Genomic DNA, 20,356 nt, shown 5'->3' on the forward strand with positions numbered 1-20,356 from the left:
GAAATGGCCTTCCCGCGCGAGACACACATACTATTTTTTGTCACGCCCCTGCGTTCATGGAAAAGGTTATGCAGGGATCTATGCAACAATTATAGACTATTCTACAAAAACAATTTCATAGAAGACATTTTATTTTATTTCAAAATTACAATTTTCACTTTGTATATTTTATTATTGTAACTGATAAGATTATTATACAAATTGCGTGAAATAAACTTACTAACGCATCGTTCGACGCACTTATCTAGGAACAGTGCAAATTAAATATGTTTAAATGTTTATGCGTCATGCAAGGAGGTTATACTATACATTTAATATGTAACCAAAAGTTTATGTTTTGTAAGAACCGTGGTAGGTATACATTTTAGTTTCTGGTTGTGCAGGGGATACGCGCCCGGCGGCCGGCACTTTTGGGGATTTTTTCTTTTCCGCCAGGCACTTTTGGGGATTTCCTCTTTTCCGCCCGGCACTTTGGGGATTTCCACTTTACCGCCCGCTGGACGGAAAAAGGACGCTTTCGAACGCTTCAACCGTGGTCGAAAACCAAACTTTCGGTGCAGGCGTGACAAAAAATAAGATACGTTCCTTTTGGCTCAACACTCAAATAAATAATAATAATAAAAAATAATGAAAAAACTCACAGTTTGTGGCCAGCTGGTCCTGTGCTATACAATTATAATACATTATATAAAATAAATAAATAATAGTATGTGATTCACACAGTGACGAATTTTGCACCCAAATGAAAAAGATAATAAGAATAATAATATAAGTATAAATTGCCCTTATGACTTACAATAATCTAACTATATAAAATATGTGAAATGGAAATCTCCCTACAGGCTAAACCCTGGAACTACTTATCAGATCTTCTTGATTTTTTTTTTAAACATAAGAGTATTTCACGGAAAAGGTTCTTATGAAATAAAATTTTAGGAAAATCCACCGGATAAGTAGGAAATCTGGATGTCAAAAGTATGACAGTGGCGCTATCTGTCCAGAAAAAAATAAACTAAATATTAAAAAATGTAGTTAATTATTGCAGATTAATAATAGTGTATTATATATTGGTTGCTATTAGTTAATCAGGCATGTTTGTTGATTTGTATTATTATTTTTTGTCAATATATATAAATGAATGTTTGTGGGTAGATTAGACCTCTGGGAAGAAAGATGGGCTAAATTGAAAAGTGTTAAATTTGGTTTTTTGTATTCATTGGAATTTAGTACGGTTAGGTTAAGTTAGGATCTTGTATTAATTGATTATATTAATCTACGGTAGGTGGAATTAAGTAGAAACGACAAACTTGTTATAACTTTGATACTTTAGAGTTAAATCATAACAGCACGGGGTCCGCGATCTACCGCAGGTAGATTGCCTACCTGATAATATACTGCTGCGAACCAGCATTTTTATTCTGGGAAACAGAAAATCATCGATCACTAGAGCTAGTAAGATAACTGTGGAAACTCCTCGGTGCGTAGTCGATTATGTGAAGTCACACTTGGCACTGTGACGAGACTACGCGAGTAACGATACCTCGCATTGATCATAGAACCAATAGGCACATCTGCAACCCTGAGTCACAGATCAGCACATGCACTATGAGTATAGTCAACCACCTAATTATGGAAGGCGACTACACGAACCGTGGGAAACGGCGGCACAGGCTACCAGGGACAAGTAAAGAGAAGTGATAGGACTATAATATAGGGGTACCCGGATCGACCCATCCTCGGACGTGATTCTATTCTGTACGTACGCACACTCTTGCACCGTTGACCTCTGTGAATCACTTATTCTTTTTGACTTAGATTATTTCAGTTAATGACGTGTTTCGGGACTTGGAAAGTATTCGAGCAATGGCTTATTTTTTAACGACCAGCAACCTTCGTTAATTCAAGTAGTCTAAACAGTATTAAATATCAAATTGTCTTTGCACATCAATAAAAACATCATATCATTACCACAATTTTATTGTCGATCATTATTGTTACTACCATCATCCATTCCTGTCACCATCTCCTGTAAGCGGGTGTACGCAACAAACGTCAAAAGTACCTCATTGCGTGTATAGGTTCAGAAGCCTATAGTCAATTGAAGGTCACATGTTTACCAAGTCTCCCCACAGAAAATATCTTTGAAGACTTAGTCGCATATTGGACGCAATATATTCTTCACGGCATTTAGTGGTGAGTGACTGTTTTAAATTTAATCAGTACTGTCAAAGTCTTGGGGAATCGGTACAAGAATATATCACTACGTTAAAAAAGTTAGTAAGTCACTGTGAATTTGACCACATGTGTTTGTTACCTTCGACATTTACTTTGGTAAGTCAGGTTGTTTTCTTATAGGTTGCCAATCCATGTCTCCTGTGTCCAATGTAGTTCGCCATATGGGAATCATCGATTCGTAATCGGCTTGTTTCACCTTCTGATACATGGGTCTCTAGAATAGCTAAACTTAGTTTATTATTGTCTTGGTTTTTTTGTTTTGAAGTTCTCTTGCACTTTTTTTTTGTATTTTTATTTTTCCAGACCTCATGGAGGGCATGATTGTCATAGGTTGTAGCCCTCAAAAAGGCTGTTTACACCAATAAGGCTGGGAGGTCTATCGACGTTTGGCCGCCTGGATTATGCTGTTTGGCTTTAAATACTATTTACTGTATTACACTATTACACTAGTACTCGTACACCACTTGAAACGGCTAGTAACTTTATATGAAATAAGATTATGATAACTATTATATTATAATAAACCTAGCAATTTGATGCAAAATTAGTTCCGTCAACCGTATTAGTGTATTACTAATTGTAATATACCTAAATATAGTATAATCAAATATTTAGGTCGTGTCCGCCTACAGGCTAGCGCGTCCGTCTAGTGGCGAGACGTATTCAGTGTACATTGTGTGACACTGGCACGACGCCCGTGTCTTGGCCATTATTTACTGTGGCGCCACTGGACTGAAACGGTACGTAACGGCGACCTGTACAAGGTCAGGCACCGTTGCGACCACATCTACACTTTGTCAACCACCACCACGGGTAACGACACCGTCGACTCTCCCACCTTATCTCAAAGGCACAGGGCAGGACGGGAAGACAAGTCGCACCGACGAGTACCGACTACCGACCGCCGGCATTCGTCTCGCTCTCGTTCGAACACCGTCGTATCGACAACCACATGATGTCCACGTCGTACATAATCTACGTACATCTACAACATATATAAATATACAGTTACTTTTCTTTGTAACACGTTAGTTTCATACTATAATTCGTTGTACCACATTTTTGCACTGTAATAAAATGTTGTGTTATTTGTGAGTGTCGCCCACACCCGTCAACATCACACCTGCGACTGGCCAACCGCGGAAAGCCGACATCACAGTCTCCGCCGTAGCCATCAGGACGTCAGCGACAGAGCCGTGCCGTCGGTACCCATAATAGTTTCCGCCGCCGTTAGTATTGACAGTAGTATTGACAAAGAAAACGCGCATTGTTTATGAGGCCTCTTCACTGCTAAATTATAATAGGTATGTATATTGTATAATGTTCTACACTGAAATATCATGATGAAAATACGTCGTAGACAATAATAATAACAATATATTGTTAGCATTTTAATATATTATTCTGACGGCAGCTGAATGCACTATTGGCCTATTATATTATGTATTACTAAACTGTATAGTATATTTCAGTGTATTGCCTTGACATAGGCTTACATTATAGGTACACTATGTGTGTGTGTGTGTGTGTGCGTGTGCGTGTTTGTGTGTGTGTGTGTGTGTGTGTGTGTGTGTGTGTGTGTGTGTGTGTGTATGTGTGTGTGTGTGTGTGTGTGTGTATACAGGGTGTTCCAAATTTAATGTGATAGCAGATTTCAGACTTATGTGAAAACCTCCTTGAATCATATACTTTAAACTAATATGATATTAATTATTTTTTTTATTAATTAAAAAGGAGAGATTTTAGGGGTAACTTTTAAAATTCAAATGGGAACCTATATTTTTGAAATGATTCATTTAGGATTTTTTTTTTTATGAATTTTGACGTACCTATCGTTCACAATTATGGGTCGATAATTAAAGAAGCTATTTGACATCAATGAATAATAATAATAATAATATACTTTGTGCTTCTGTTATACGCCGATGTATTGTTGTACCTACAACCTTTATAATCTGTACGCTATCAAACTACCAATTTACTAGTAATAAAACATGTATTTGGTATCTTAATTTCATTTTATATTACATAGGTCAAATCACATGATTCTATTGATAATAAAAAAAAAAACAACGCATTAGATAATAATATACCGTCTAGATATTATTTATATTGGATATTGTACTATTTATAATCAATGCTATGGAACGGGTTTTGTCTCCTCAATAATTTTACATAATATTTATTATTTATAATATAAAATTAGAAATAAATATCATATTCAGTTGACTCGTATTTGAACTGTGTAAAATTTTGATATGTAAGGATCAATATTCACTAATAAAATGACAAATTATTTAGTACATTTTATTATACTAAAATGATTGAGCTACCTATTAAGTTATATATAGTAAACTAAATTTAAAAGCACATTCATTATTCGTTAATATCCAATATAGGTATCTATACAAGAGGTGTAATCGAATAATAAATTATATGTATATTTACTATTTCGCTATATTTATTACATTATTAAATGAGACTTATGTTCACACAAATTACTTAAAAAATAGGTATGTTAGAGTATTCATATGCTCAGATTGGTTAAAAATAGTTGGTTTTGTGTAAATAACCTTGTAAAATATAAACAGTCAATAAGTCTTCAAAAAGTTATATCAATATAGGTACCAACTAATTGTTTAAAACACTCACAGTACTTTTATTTGCAACAAGTTATATACTCTCAATACAATATGATTATGACTGTCATTTTTAACTTACAGAATTTTGGTCCATGCCAGAGGTATTAATGAGTTCAATTGACTTCTAAATTGTATTGGTTTCTATATTTATTACACTATTAATTAATGCGACCAATGTTTAAACAAATTAGTAGAAAATAATTATAAGGCATTCATAAACACTCAAAATGGTTGCTTTTATATGAATAAACTTGTAAAATGTTATTGCATTAAAGTTTTAAAGTCAAAAAGTTTTAAATTTTATAATTTTATTAACACAAACCAACAAAAAACCATACATGCAAATATTTATTTAGTAAATTATTACTTATGAGTCATGAGTCAGGTATTAAAGTAATATAATATTAAATACATTAGCAAGTCTAGATATTTAGGTGCTAAAATATGCTGAATTGTTCCACTTTACAGTAAAAATATATCATCAGACATCACAATGACACAATAATATGAATAATATGAAGAATATAATTTTATAAATGATGTCACGTTTGAAATTTTAGGAACAATGACTCTTAGAGAAATTCAACATTGCTTTTTCATAATAATTTACCATACATAACATTAAACTTTTTTCAAAAAACTTTTTAAAGAAAATTAATCATATCCAATAAAATAATTTATACACAAAATAATTTCTCACCCATATACACATACATTTTAATTATGTAGGTATATATAAAATTAATTTAATTTACTAATTGAGTTATTTTTTGTTGTTTTTTAGGTTTTCAAGCCAGTGGACATAATAATATAGAATAATTGGTATCAAATTAATATATTTTACATATTATAATAATTTTAAACTTCTAAATACGTAACAATGATCATATCAAAGAAAAGATCTATTGTTTTGTCAGCTATTAAACATAGAGTATTAAGAAATGGAAAAATTTTGGTATCAAGAAAAAAAGATACAATTAAAAAAAAATCGCTTCCAAAAGAAAAGATAAAAAGTAAATTATCTTCTATTAAGAAGAGCTCAAAAAAAATTAGTAAATTGAAAGTTAAAAATAATAACAAAACTATGGTACCTTATAATTATAACCATAAATTTGCCAACCGTTATTTAAATGTAACACTTACTAAATTACCACCATCAATGTTTAATGATCATTACAATAAGAACACTAACAAAAATTATACAAAATTAGAAGATGATATTGTATTAAATGAACTTCAAATATACACTGAGCTTGAACCAAAGATAGAAAAATGTCATATGTTAAGTGCTACAAAAGAAACTAAACAGACACATATGACATCAAACTCTTTTAATAATAAAAGTGTTCTGAAAGCTGAAACATGTGATAATTTAGTAGTTGATCAAACTTCAGATGTACGAATTACACGTGGAAAAAAAATCAAGCTTCAAATAAAAGAAAGAAAACAATTGGATCAAAAAATTATTGATAAATTCCCTAACAACACATTTAAAATGTTTTATATTCAATTATGTGATGTTAAAGAAGAAATTACATTTCTCAAAAAACTTGGATTGATATATCGCCATAAATGTACTTTTACTCGTAAATTAAAGAAAAAATCATAATATACATAGTTTGTTTTTGTATTGTCACGAGGTTAAATCATATTTTGTATGTAGATCTTACTTTTCATTTACCTAGGTAATTTATATCGTAGTAGAAGAAACTTGAAACTTGACATTAACCTAATTATTAGGTCTGCATAAATAGCCTTTTAAATTTAAAGACTTTTTTATTATTATATAATCTTATATAATTATTGTATGGAATGTATTGACTATGTTATAATTTATTAACACAATTAACTATTTGTATACAAACAATTAAAATATTAGTCAATATCAATTAACTACTTTTATTTATTTCACTTAAATTTGTATGTATTGTAAAAGTGGCCGAATAATTAAAAAATATCTAATTTAATATAGTTACTGAATTATCATTATAATGATTTGATATGATAATGATTAACTATGTTTACTAATTTAGTAACAATCATTTTGTAAAATATTTACTACTACCTACTATTATTAGTTTATTATTATTTTAATATATTATATTAAATAATTTGTAATTAATTATGTGTAATACTATATTAGTTGTTCATTCATAAAATCCACCCAGCATTCATTATTATAATAATTGTCATTTCAGAAACATGTAATAAAAATAATTTTAATAATTTAATATGGGAATAAGAGGTTTTATATCTTTATAGTTTATATTTATTGTATACAACTATATAATCGCTTAGCTATAGAGCTTAACTACAATTTCTGCAATTTATCTTTCCTTTAAGTGTTCATCTTTTATAGTTTGTGACAATCGTAGTACGGGCTAAGTGTTCCGAATAAGTAAAATATTTTTGTTTTGTTTGATATTTTAATAAAAGTGTTTCCGACATGAAACCCCGAGTTGAATATTATTCTAGTCGTTTTTACGTGCTTACCTTTTATAGGAACAGTGCCGGGACACGTAGGTTCTATGTGTCAATGAGGTTTTATTAAACTGAATACTGCCAAGATACATGTAATCATTGTGTCATTCCAACATAGAAGGAACGGACGTAGAATCGGCAAGCGCATTCCATCGTACCTGCCTCACGAGTATGTCAGCGCACTATTTGTTTTATCTCTCTGTACCACGCCAACATAGACAAAACGCATTAACGCATTATCATTTTGTCTATGTTTTTAAGTAATCTTTAGAGTAAAATCCCCCATTACAAAAAAGATAGAGAATAATATTTTTGAAGGAATGACATATCGATTTTATGTTTTATTGTTATTTGACTTTCAAAATAAACAAAAAAAAATTGTAAATTTAAATTGTTTTGAGATAATATTTAGGCAAATCGATATGTCATTCCCTCAAAATATTATTCTCTATCTTTTTTGTGATGGTTGATTTAACTCTAAGATTACTTAAAAACATAGAAAAATGATACTTCGTAAATACATTTGTCTTTGTTGCGCAAGGGCCAGAGAGAGAAAACAAATCGTGCTCTGACATCCTCTTAACAGTGCAATTTTAATTAAGTTTAGAGAGTGTCATTAACGAGGGCAAGGCGAAGTAGGTTTACCGCGTATTACACTATACGGGTTATACCACAGCAGTGTTGTGAAGTAGGTGTTTGATAATTGGATATGTCAACATCGTAGAGGGGTCGTGCCGTGCAGTTTGAAAACCCTATAGGCTAACCAGTAACCACAGGTAAATAGTGGGTGGGTGACGGGGGTCACCGGGTAGTTTTCGTTGTGTGGAAAAGTAGTGGTATTGTCTACGATTTTCATAAATCATAATAACTAGTCTATGAAAAACTTTGATACGAACAAAATGTATAATCTCAAATACAAGCAATACTTGTATATTTTATACAATAACTGATAATTTGTTTAATTTTAGTTTTTACTACAACCGCGTATCGTATAGGTAGGCACGATTTACAGTATATGTGACACGATTGAGCTTACGTGTTTCAGCCATACGTCCCGTTGTTCTTCTTCTTTCTCATATGCTCAAAATATGTTATGTTTTCTCTATCGATTATGTCGGATGGATTGGTACTGTTTTGTTATAGCCCCGCCACGGCGAGTGAAAACTTTAATGCCCCGCCACTCAGGTTTGTTATATCCCCGCGTCCCCTGTCATCCGTATAATAATAAATACATCGTATGAATGATAATGAGTTTATTTATTGACACCATAATAATAATAATTTGATGATAGATATATATTGATATAATATTAAAAAATTTAAATTTAAAAATAATTATAATAAATACATCGTATAAGACAATGATAAATTAAAAAATGTATAAATTGTCTATTAATTTTTGATTTAATATTGTTTTTTTTATAAAATATAGATTGTTTATTAAAAATAGATGATTTTTTATTAACTGCATGGGTTTTACTAAGGTTTTTTTTATAGATTTTTTAATCAACTAGGCTTTTTTAGGATGTACACACTATTGTAATTAAATATTTTTCTAAACTTACCATTATAATCTTGATTGAATAAAAAAGCCTAGTTGAATAAAAAATCTATATAAAAAGCCTGAGTTAAACATATTAGTTATAGTTAATAAAAAATAATCAATTTTTAATAAACAATCAATAATAAATAAAAAACCTTAGTAAAATTGTATTCAATAAAAAAATAATGTAAGTTGAATAGAAAAAATCGTGATTATATAAAATAGTACGAACTGTCCATGTTCTGTACCATACAAAGTGACCGTTGACTGCAAAAACCGCAGACTTTTGATAAAATACAGGTCAAAACCGCACACTTTTGGTAGGTTAAAACCGCACACATTTAATAGGTCAAAACCGCACAATTTTAGAAATTGTCGTATCCAAAAACCACACAGTTATGATTTTGACCCCAAAAAGATCGATAAACAAAAAACGCACGTGTATATGTACAATTAATAATTTGTTCTATTTTTTTTAAATTTTATTTAAAAATTTTAAATATCAATTTTAAAAAAATTTCAACTTAAAAATGTATAAATTCAATAATTTAAAATATTAATTTAAAAAAAATGTATAGGTATATTAAAAAAATTTTTATATTAATTTTAAAAAAAATTAAAACTTTCAAAGTTTGATTGGCTGAAACCGACTGCTGACGTTTTTTAAAAACTTTATACGATCTCCGTCACGTAAAAATTCTTCCCAAAATTGAAACAATAGTACATATCATATAATCTTATCTTTTCACTATTTTTACTAAAAATAGTGTGCGGTTTTAACCCACTATAAATGTACGGTAATTTGTTATACAATGACCGTTAAGCTGTGCGGTTTTTGGCTATCGACCTTTTTTGGGCTAAAATCAGAAGTGTGCGATTTTTGGGTGCAACCAAAGTGACCGTTTACCATTAAGATACGTTACGGCTATCAAATTAACTTTTATACAGGTAGGTGTTAAACATAAAATCGTGTTTAGTGCAGTGACGTAATTTCAGTTTTTAAGATGGTGGGGGGGGGGGGGGGGCTTGCTAATAATTACATTACATAACATTACAATTGCATTTTTATCTCAATACAAATAGCCTTCTTACATAATTTTATACTTACTAGTTAGTGTCATATGTTACTATCATGATAGGCATAAATAACCCATTCTTCTGAGTGATAACAATGACAAAATAATTAATACATAATATGTGGTGAGATACCTAAATAATAAATATATTACCTATTAATTAGTTGTACTATATGAAGGCCCAAAACTAGCGCATACCCAGCCCGACAGTTGCCTGCTAATTAATGACAAAGGGGGGGGGGGGGGCAATGCCATCCCTACCCCTTCTAAACGACGCCACTGGTTTAGTGTTAAAAATATTTTTTTGCCTTTATTCGACAAACAAAACATAACAATGTTATTACAGATACCTATACATTCCTCACACCTTAACCTATATATACTGTCTGTCCATCTGAACGGTCATGTAGGTGTCTTTTATAAGCCCACACATGGCGCCAGCTATACGACTGCCATGAAAAGAGGAAACACTCGCCAAATGTTAGACCTAAAGCTCTTGTGTTTTTATAGTCCAAACGGCGAGTTTTATGCTCTATAGAATAATGTGGGCCAAGTGCGCACATGTTTTCTCTGCCTTTTATATTGACCATATTATTGTAATAATCTACAGTTGCCGGTAAAATGAAGAAGACGATTTTTAATGGGTTAGGTAACTCCGATTGTGCTGAATTCCAAGTATTCTGATACCCCTTGGCCATACACGTACATTTATAATTTCACTAAAATATCAGCTGCAGTCCTTACCACCCTAATAATACAATTTATATTAAATAAATAATTTTCAAGGATATTTACGTTAACCGTAATCACGTAGTCACGTTACCTGCTCCACTTATACTTTATAGCAAATACAAAAATATATTCAATTTATTTTCATCACCTATATTAGTTTTGTATTTTAACTATATATTTTATTATTTTATTTTAAATTTTAACGGATCTTGGATAATAGTATAATACAATATAATATATTATAATAGTAGAAATATGACATTGATGAAAAATTATTCAAATAATATGTAATAACGTAAAAATAAGAAAACAATAAAAAAAAATTCCTGTCAATAGGCACTTATATTAAAATTGGATGTTAAAGTTAAGAATCTGTATGATTCTCTACACTTACCAGTGCTGGAGGATAATATCAGCGCGAATATTAAAATCACGCTATTACCTTCCTCCAGATGTTTGGAGGGTTCTCGATGTTGTATATCCGAGAATTTTATCAAATATAAATATATTATATTAAACGCCTTACCAGTTACCAGACTCGTATAGCTGCCTCTGGGTTATGCTGTTTAGCTGTTTTGAATCGCGGACGTTTCGCCCCCACCGTTTTGTCCTCGTAAAAAAAATGAGCCCACGGACGTTTCGTCCCCGTCTATTATTAAGATAGGAAATTTGACCCCCAGGAGTCAATATTATGGTTGTTGTCGTCGTATTTTTCACCAAACAATTTAAACGAAATTGGTCATTTCACTGTCAGGAAATTCCTAAAAAACAATATTTTGAAAAAAGTTATAAGTTTTAATAATAATAATTTAGTATTTATTAAATAAATAAATATATGTAAAACCCCAAAGGGGTACATTATTGGAAGACTAAAACTATCGTTAATTTAATACATGAAGACAATAGTTGAAAAATTAATAAATAAATTAAACATCAATATTCAAATTATAAATACAAGTTTTTAGCTTAGAGCAGGAATCGAAAAAAAACAAAATTAGGAATTTTATTACAAGTTGTTGGTAGGCCATCCCCACATATTAATATAAATTATATTGAAATTGTACGTTTTTTTTTTTTAAATAATTGAAATTTTAAATTAAAAAAGGCATTTAAATGTAGTGATTTAAAATACCGGGGACCAAACGTCCAATGGGTAAGTAAAGAACATCACATAACTCCCGGGCAGGCATGGATTAACGTATAGGCAAAGTAGGCATTTGCTAGGCAAGGTTAGCAGTGGTTCTCAACGTTTTTTCATTCACGTACCCCTTTACCACTTACCACTATTTCACGTACCCCAAATATCAATTTTGAATATAAATAATTTAACGATATAGTTTTATCGCATTAATAACATTAAATCGCAGACTCTACATTGTAATCAGTACACAATTATTAAATATTTTATAAATATTAAATAAGTAAAGAAATGTATTTTAGGTTGAATTTTAACCATCTACGTTAATATTAACGAAACTGTATGGACTATAATATTCTAATTATTGCTTTTATAAAACTTTTTTCCAAGCCACGGCAACATAGGTAATTCGATGTATTATTAGAGATGACACGTAACTGAAAAACTGAGTGGTCTCCCATCTAAGAACTATAAACAAATCATATTTGCAAAAGCATTATCCTCGTTATGTGTCACCCGCCAATAAATAATAATAAAAATATCATTGACCCTTCATTGTATATTATATTAAATATTGATTGTAGTTTGATTTTGTTAGATAAGATAAAATTAAAAATAGCACTCCGTAATGACACAGTACGCGCCACGCGGCTTGACATATATATAGGGGAACTGATACGGGTCGCGGGCGCGATTAAATATAATGCACACACACTAATGTAATTTTACTTTTCACACACAACAAGTCCTATCGCAAAGGTCTAATGTATTGCCTATACAACATTCCTTAGAATATGACTGACTAGAACCACCTTAATAGCAAACTATTTCAGTTACATTAAATTTCACTTTTTCTTCCATTACTCAAATTTTTTTCGCGTACCCCTTGAGATCATGCCACGTACCCCAGGTTGAGAACCGCTGGCCTAGAGCGCCGAAATTTTAGGGGCGCTCGAGACGAGAAATAATATAGAATATTAGAATGACATATTTATGGATAACATAACAACTAACTACACACAAAAAAAAAAAGGTCAATAAGTAATTGAAAAAATATTATAATATTATGAAATTACGTAAACATAATACTATTAATAAAAATGTTATATTTAATATAATAGTTATAAAAATACGTAAAATTCCCTTTCAATTATTTAAAAATAAATGAAAAGATGTGGCCTGTGTAGCTTTTGAGGCAGCAGTATGTTGTTTAACAGGATAGTGGTTATATAATGGTAATATCACATAATAGATGTAATATCTTATAATAAATAGTAATAATAATATTGTTCCGTACGTACCACAGAAATACAGAATATCGGTAATCGGTATTACGTGATAATTCCACAGATGTTCTGTGATAATATCACAGAATAGATAAATACTTTTGAGTTATCATTTTGTATGTTATCGTCATCGATTATATTTTAATTTCAAACAAATTTTTGTTCTTTTCTAATTTCTTGTCTTATTTAATGTGTGGTGTATTGTTGTTGTTTTGTTCGGTTATTATAAATAACAAATTAAAATATTGTGTGAAAACTGTTGAGGCTGTCATAAGGGTAAATATATTAATAGTTGAATATTGTATTGATATTGTTATGAAAATATGCTTCATGCTTTAATATTTATGCTATAATATTTATTTTATTTGCTCATTTAGTTTTTAAAAATTATTGGAATTTGTTTTTGAAATGAGTGGACTAAAAAAAAGTTGAGTGGTTTCGCTTTTAAAAAAAATTTCAGAAAAAACTTGAAGAAAAACAATGTATCATTTATCAAAATCAAAAAATTAATTTATATATTAGTTCTCAAAGTTCTTCTCAACAGAGTAATGTAAATGAAACTCAAGTATCTGTATCACTCCAAAACACATTATAGATGGTAATTAACACATTGGGTTAAAAGATAAACGATATTGCCACCTCAAAATCAAGAAAAAAAAAGTTTCTGTAATAAGTTATGTATAATAGTTAAATATAATATAAATTTCATAAATGTATATTTATAGTTCATACCTTAAAAAAATATATTGTAATATTTGTAAGTTTGTAACATTACTTTTGTGTATAAATATTTATAAGTTGTATTAAAGAAACACATACAACATACATAATATAAAATATGAGTAATGAGGATGAATAATGCTATAAAATTATTGAGATATCAACGACCTGCTAACCTATGAATTATGAAGTGAAACAATTAGATACCTAGTATTAAGAATAGAAAAAAAATTAAGTGTATAGAGTAACATGAATCTTTTAAGGGCGCCTAAATTTTTTTGCCTAGTGTATAATTTTGGCTTAATCCGGCCCTGCTCTCGGGCGTTAAAGTCCTTAATAATAAAAAAAACTTTTACATTCGTCGTCGATATATCAAAAATCAAATACGAATATAAGCTTGTTTTCTGTTATGGTTAATAACATCATTGAAATTGATAACAATCTTAACTATTTTCAAACGCAAGGAGTTGATAATATTGTAGCTTGTTTCGATGTTTGTTTTTGATGCATATTTTGATCGTATAGTATAGACAATATATTTTCTCTTCGAACGCGTTATATTATTCTATTATAATATACTGCAAAAGGAATAGGATTACATGTAAACGAGGGGAAAACTAAGTATATGGTCGTATCGAGAAGACCACCAAATATAGATTCCATAGTAGTGGATAATTATAAATTTGAAAAAGTTGATAATTTTAAGTATTTAGGCGTAAACATCAACAACAAAAATGATATGCATATAGAAATAAGTGAACGGATCACTAGTGGAAATAGATGTTACTTCAGTATTATCAAACTCCTGAGGTCTAAGCTGTTATCGAGAGGATCAAAGATACTACTATATCATAGCTACCTTCGACCTGTGATAACATACGCCTGTGAAACCTGGTCGTTAACTAAAGGTGATAGCAGAAGACTTATCACGTTCGAAAGGAAAGTGTTACGAACCATTTATGGACCAATCTTCAACCCAGAAACACAGACATACGAAAGAAGAAGCAACGAAAATATAAAGTCTCTTTATAATAAGCCAGACATACTCTACTTTATTAGGAAAAAACGACTAGAATGGTTCGGACATGTATGGAGGGCAGATGGACAATTAATTAAAAATGTACTTATCAATAAAATAAATAAAACGAGACCCCTAGGACGACCCAAAACCCGATGGATTGACGTAGTTGCCAAAGATATAGAAATGATAGACCAGGACGCAACTTTAGAGACAGCATATCAGAGAGAGAGGTGGAGAGAAATTTTGATGGCAGCGATGGTCCTGAATGGACCGCTAAGCTGAAGAAGAAGAATATACTGCAATCGGCACATTCCAAAAGACACACCCTAACATGACGACGGATTATTTTCCGAGTATTTTATCTTTCATCATCTGTTTTATTATACACATAGTATGTATGACGTACATTTAATGTATTTTCAGTATAATATGTACTCATCTTGTATGTACGTTTTTCTAATTTTTGTCGCTGGCTGAGATAAGAACCCAAGATAAGTAATTTATATTTTTCGTAAATTTATGTGAATATTTAGGTAGTATACTTTTACAGTTGTACTTAAATATATAATTATCCACAAAAAGGTACTTCGGAGAAGTAAAAAGGCTTTCAGTGCGGAAGTTGAAGTGATTTTATATTTTATATTTATTTAATTTTACATTTACATGTGATACACTGAAAATGTTGTTAAATCGTTAGGCCAGTGCAAAGTGATAAAAAAAATAATTAGGTAATCAATTAGTTTTTAACCATTTGAAGTAATATAGATAATACCAATGATAAAATATGTATAAACCAGGTTTTAATATTTTTCATCGAATTAATTGTAAACATCATTAAATTGTTATAGTGGCTAATAGTTAATAGTTATTTAGTTAATCATAAAACTAACAAAGTATACTTATAGTTAAGAGGATGCCAGCGAGATCGGCCGCCGACGAGGAGATTTAGCAATGCAGTTTGCGGAAAACAGTCAACCAGACTACAAAAAATTAATATTGTACTTAATTATATTATATTCAATATTATTGTCGTGCCGCGAAATCCGGTACTAGCCTATGATATTACCAAGTATATTTGATGATATTTTTGTGAATAAAGTAATTTATATATAACCTATTTACGTGGAGCCTTGTTTTAAATTTTCAATCCTTAGCCATAAAAGTTAAACATTTTATACATTTTTTACTACAAAATAATTAATAAATTATAAATTTGATAAATGTTGTCAAAATTTGAACTTTAAATGCTTATAAAAAAAAATTTTGCCTATGTATTTTTAATATTTTTTAACTGCTATTAGAACGATATATCGATATAACGATATACTAAATTTTCACGCTTTTTCACCCAACAAATAAAAATTTATTGATATTTATAGAAAAAAAAAACTAAAAAAATTGAAAACTGACAATGTCCGTAAACAGCTCAAAAAGAGTCAAAATATTTTCAACATTTTATGGTGTATAGAAAATGCTAATATAAACATTCAGTGAAATTTTGAAGTATCTACAGTCATTCGTTTTTTAATTACAATAAAATAAGAAAATTGTTACATGAGAAATCAAGTAAATATCAAATGTTGTAAAAATATAAATTTCAGACGCTCATAAAAATTTAATTTAAGTTTCTTCTAGACATTTTTTTTTTGATAAAGGTAGACAAACTTATGAGTAATCTTATATTACATTTTCAAATCTTAGATTTAAAAAGAAAAATTTTTATGAATTCCCATCAAAATAATTTGCTATTTTTCGTGATTTTTCCGTATTTTGTCAAAATTTGAACTTTAAATGCTTATAATTAAAAACTGTGACTAAGGATTTTTGATTTTTTTCATCTGCCTTTGAAACAATTACCTAGGAGCCTTCTATTAAATTTTCAAGCTTTTTTACTCAACAGATCAAATTTTATTGATATTTATAGAAAAAAAAACTAAAAAAATTGAAAACTGACAATGGCCGTAAACAGCTCAAAAAGAGTCAAAATATTTTGTAAATTTTATGGTGTATAGAAAATGATAATATAAACATTCAGTCAAAATTTCATGTCCCTACGGTCATTTGTTTTAGAGTTACACCAAAAACCAAAATCGATTTTCTCGAAAACAGATTTTGCGTAAAAATTCCCGTTTTTCATTAATTTTTCTTTTGTTTTTCACGTCGCTTTTGAAAACTCTTGGGAAATTTTTACTTTTGACCCCCCAAAGTACCAACTAGATTCACTTTCCTATCAGAAAAGTTACTATTGAAGAAAATCCAAGCACTTTTACTGTCCTAAAAGGTGATGACGGACACAAAAATAAAAAAAAAATAAAAAAAAAAACACACATCATTGTAAAATCAATACATTCATCGCTTCGCTCAGAATCTAAAATGAAAACAAATTAATAATATTTGACGATTTAAAAGAAGGATAAAAAAATTATAAATATATTAGTACTAGTAGATTTTATAAATAATTCATATTATATTAAAATTTTAGTAACATTGGTTTTATAACTTTGTAGGGGCATTATAATATTTATCTAGATAAGCCCATTTTTTATCTAAGCTAAACATTAGATAAGTCGTAACATAATTATCTAGATACTTTAAAAGATAATTTATTTCATAAAATCTTATCTAGATAATTTTATCTAGATGATTCCGAACACTGTCTCCAACCACCGCTACCGGACGCAAGCAGCGCGACTGGGTCGACTCTCCTACCGAGCCGGTAACGGCAAGGCGGGACGGAGACCGTGTCGTGTAAGACGTACAACGGTCGGCGGAAAAGGCCGGTTGGAGAGTCGGGATTCGATCGACGTTAAACTAATTGCCCGAGCGGCTCGTCATGTATTATTATTTGGTCGTAAGATTATAATACATAATTAGTGTCATTCATAAAGAGTTTGTGTTGTGTTTTTTCATAACCAGACACTTCGACTGGATTACGATCAACCTTGATTCAATAATCGGGTCCGCAACAACCCGTTTATTAGTTTGAGAATTTAGAGGGAAAAAAGTTAAACATTTATAGAAAAAGAAACATAAATAATCTACAAAAAATAAATTAGTTGACTTTGCGAGAATATTATTATTAAAATTGTTTATGTATTTATTTAGTTACTTATTAGTAACGATACATTTTTTAATCATGAATAACATAACCAAATAATATATCATCATACCAATATTAATACCATAAATTATTAAATTGCCAATACTAAGCCTGAAAAATGGGATGCTTAAAACACACTTAACAGCCCAATGCGCGTATCTACACACAATCTAAAAAATAAAATTAATAATCTTAATAATTAATATACTTATGTACAATTTCAATTTATCCTAAAATTGTTATATAATATTAATACCATAACAATAATATTATGTACTTATACTGATTGAAATGATTCATTTTATTTCTTTTTCTAAACGCTTATAGATTCTAAATTCTAAGCGGAGCGATTTTAAAATTATGTGTGTGTTTCACTTTTTCTAGTAGAAATAATGATTTGATTTTAAATTTTCGAATATTTTCTGACGGAAAAGTGAATCTAGTTAGTACTTTTGAGAGGTGACATTTGAAAATTCACAGTAGTTTTCAAAATCACGGAGAAAAATAAACAACAAATTAAGAAAAAACCAGTTTTTGACAAAACCTATTTAGTTTTTTTTTGGTGTAACTAACAAACTAATGACCATAAATACTTTAAATTGTCATCGAATGTTTATTATAATACCATATTCTAGAGGTGTTCCGGGTACCCGGCTATCGAGTCCAAACCGGGTACCCGGTATCATATTCAGTACCCGACTAATACTCGTTACCCGGCGAATTATTAAAAGATGACTTGGACAGTACCCGGTACCCGGTGTAAAGCTACATTTTTACCCTGGAATATACCCGGTACCCGGTTTAATAAACCCGGCACACCCGGGTTATTAATAAAAAAAAAAAAACGTGTGCCCGCAATCGACCAAACGAAAATATTTTATAAAATTATAATAGTACTAGCCCCTCCGGCCACCATGCTAGTTGTTATGACTATAAATCGTTACGTAATTAATAATTATACGTTTACCGATAACGATTTAAAAATAGAGTTACCACGCACAGCGATTATAAATGTTGACAATTGACAATATTATCTTGTTTATCTAAAATCTACTATTTATAATCAATGGGTATAATATTATTAATATTTATTTTAATATTATATTGTTATGGGTTGTAGACTTGTAGCTTGTTAGTTGTTGCTTTATTTCTCAGTTGTCAGTTGGTTGTTCATACATAAATGTATAAAAGTGATTACTTCCTAGTGTCTACCTACTGGCTTACTGCTTATGAGTTGTGAGTGACGATTGATCACGAAAGTTGTATACAAGGTACGAAGTTCATACTATATAATATATAATTAATAATTATTATTTTAAAAAAAATTATTACCCGACTAGTACTCGAGACTCGGTTTTAATAAAAATTATTACTCGACCAGTACTCGAGACTCGGTTTTAACAGATATTGTTACTCGACAAATACTCGGTACCCGGTTTATAAGTAAAAACTGTACCCGGAACACCTCTACCATATTCTATACACCATTCAATTTTCATCAATATTTTCACTCTTTTTGAGCTATGACAAAATTCAACTAAATCTTAAAAATTGCAAATTAGTTTGTAGATAAAAATATGTATAGAATGTTTGATTCTTATAATTTAGGATTGAAAATTTAAATCAAGGATTCTTAGAAACACTTCATACTGTAACCAAAAATCTAAAATATATATAAACACAGTTTTTTAATAGATATTTTAATTTTTAAGTTCAAATCGGGACGAAATTAGATATTTATATGAAGAATAACGATTTTTGTTATTTTGTTGTAATTATTTAAAAATATTATTCGATTGTAATTTATTATATACCTAATAATATATTATTATATTTTATACACACAATGAAATTTTAAAATGCAATTTTTTGGCAAAAATGAATGTAATCTACATTAGTTTACTAATTCCTAAGAGTAAAATTTGTTTTATGTGTAAAAACATAAAACATAGTGGTTGATCTAGTTCTACACTGAGGGACATAAAAATTGAGAAAACCTAAAATTTCAGGGCAATTGATGCAACCTATGACCTATACCTTGTTTTCTATGTTTAGAAAATAATATTGGGTAAATAAGCTGTTATAATATAATATTATATGTATATTATTATGACATAATAGGATCTGCATACATTGTATGCAGATCCTTTTAGTTATATTTATTAATACAAAATAACTAGGTAGCTAATTCTTTAAAATCTAATGTATGATTATAATAATCAGTTTAATTTTTTTAATATTTTAAAATATTTTAGACTTCAAATAAATAACAATACATATTTATAATTATAGTAGTACCTATACCTAATTATATAATATTACTAGCTGATCCCGTTCACTTCGTTGCCCGTTAAATGTACCAACTCTATATGATTCAAACTT

At 29.8% G+C, this 20,356-nt stretch overlaps 1 long non-coding RNA gene and 1 pseudogene across 1 annotated transcript in view; one reads left to right on the forward strand and one right to left on the reverse strand.

Annotated features, from left to right (window-relative positions):
* Window positions 1-3,465: 3,465 nt before the first annotated feature.
* Window positions 3,466-20,356, reverse strand: part of LOC132947053 (uncharacterized) — a 29,615-nt gene continuing 12,724 nt past the window's right edge. Inside the window, exons 2-3 of the long non-coding RNA XR_009664816.1 lie at window positions 8,395-8,565; window positions 3,466-3,522 (exon numbers count right to left, since the gene is read on the reverse strand). This is a non-coding gene — a long non-coding RNA (uncharacterized LOC132947053). The remainder of the gene's footprint in view (window positions 3,523-8,394; window positions 8,566-20,356) is intronic.
* Window positions 5,706-6,486, forward strand: LOC132946058 (uncharacterized; annotated as a pseudogene).

The sequence above is a fragment of the Metopolophium dirhodum genome, chromosome 6 (assembly GCF_019925205.1).
Source record: "Metopolophium dirhodum isolate CAU chromosome 6, ASM1992520v1, whole genome shotgun sequence".
Lineage (NCBI taxonomy): Eukaryota > Metazoa > Arthropoda > Insecta > Hemiptera > Aphididae > Metopolophium > Metopolophium dirhodum.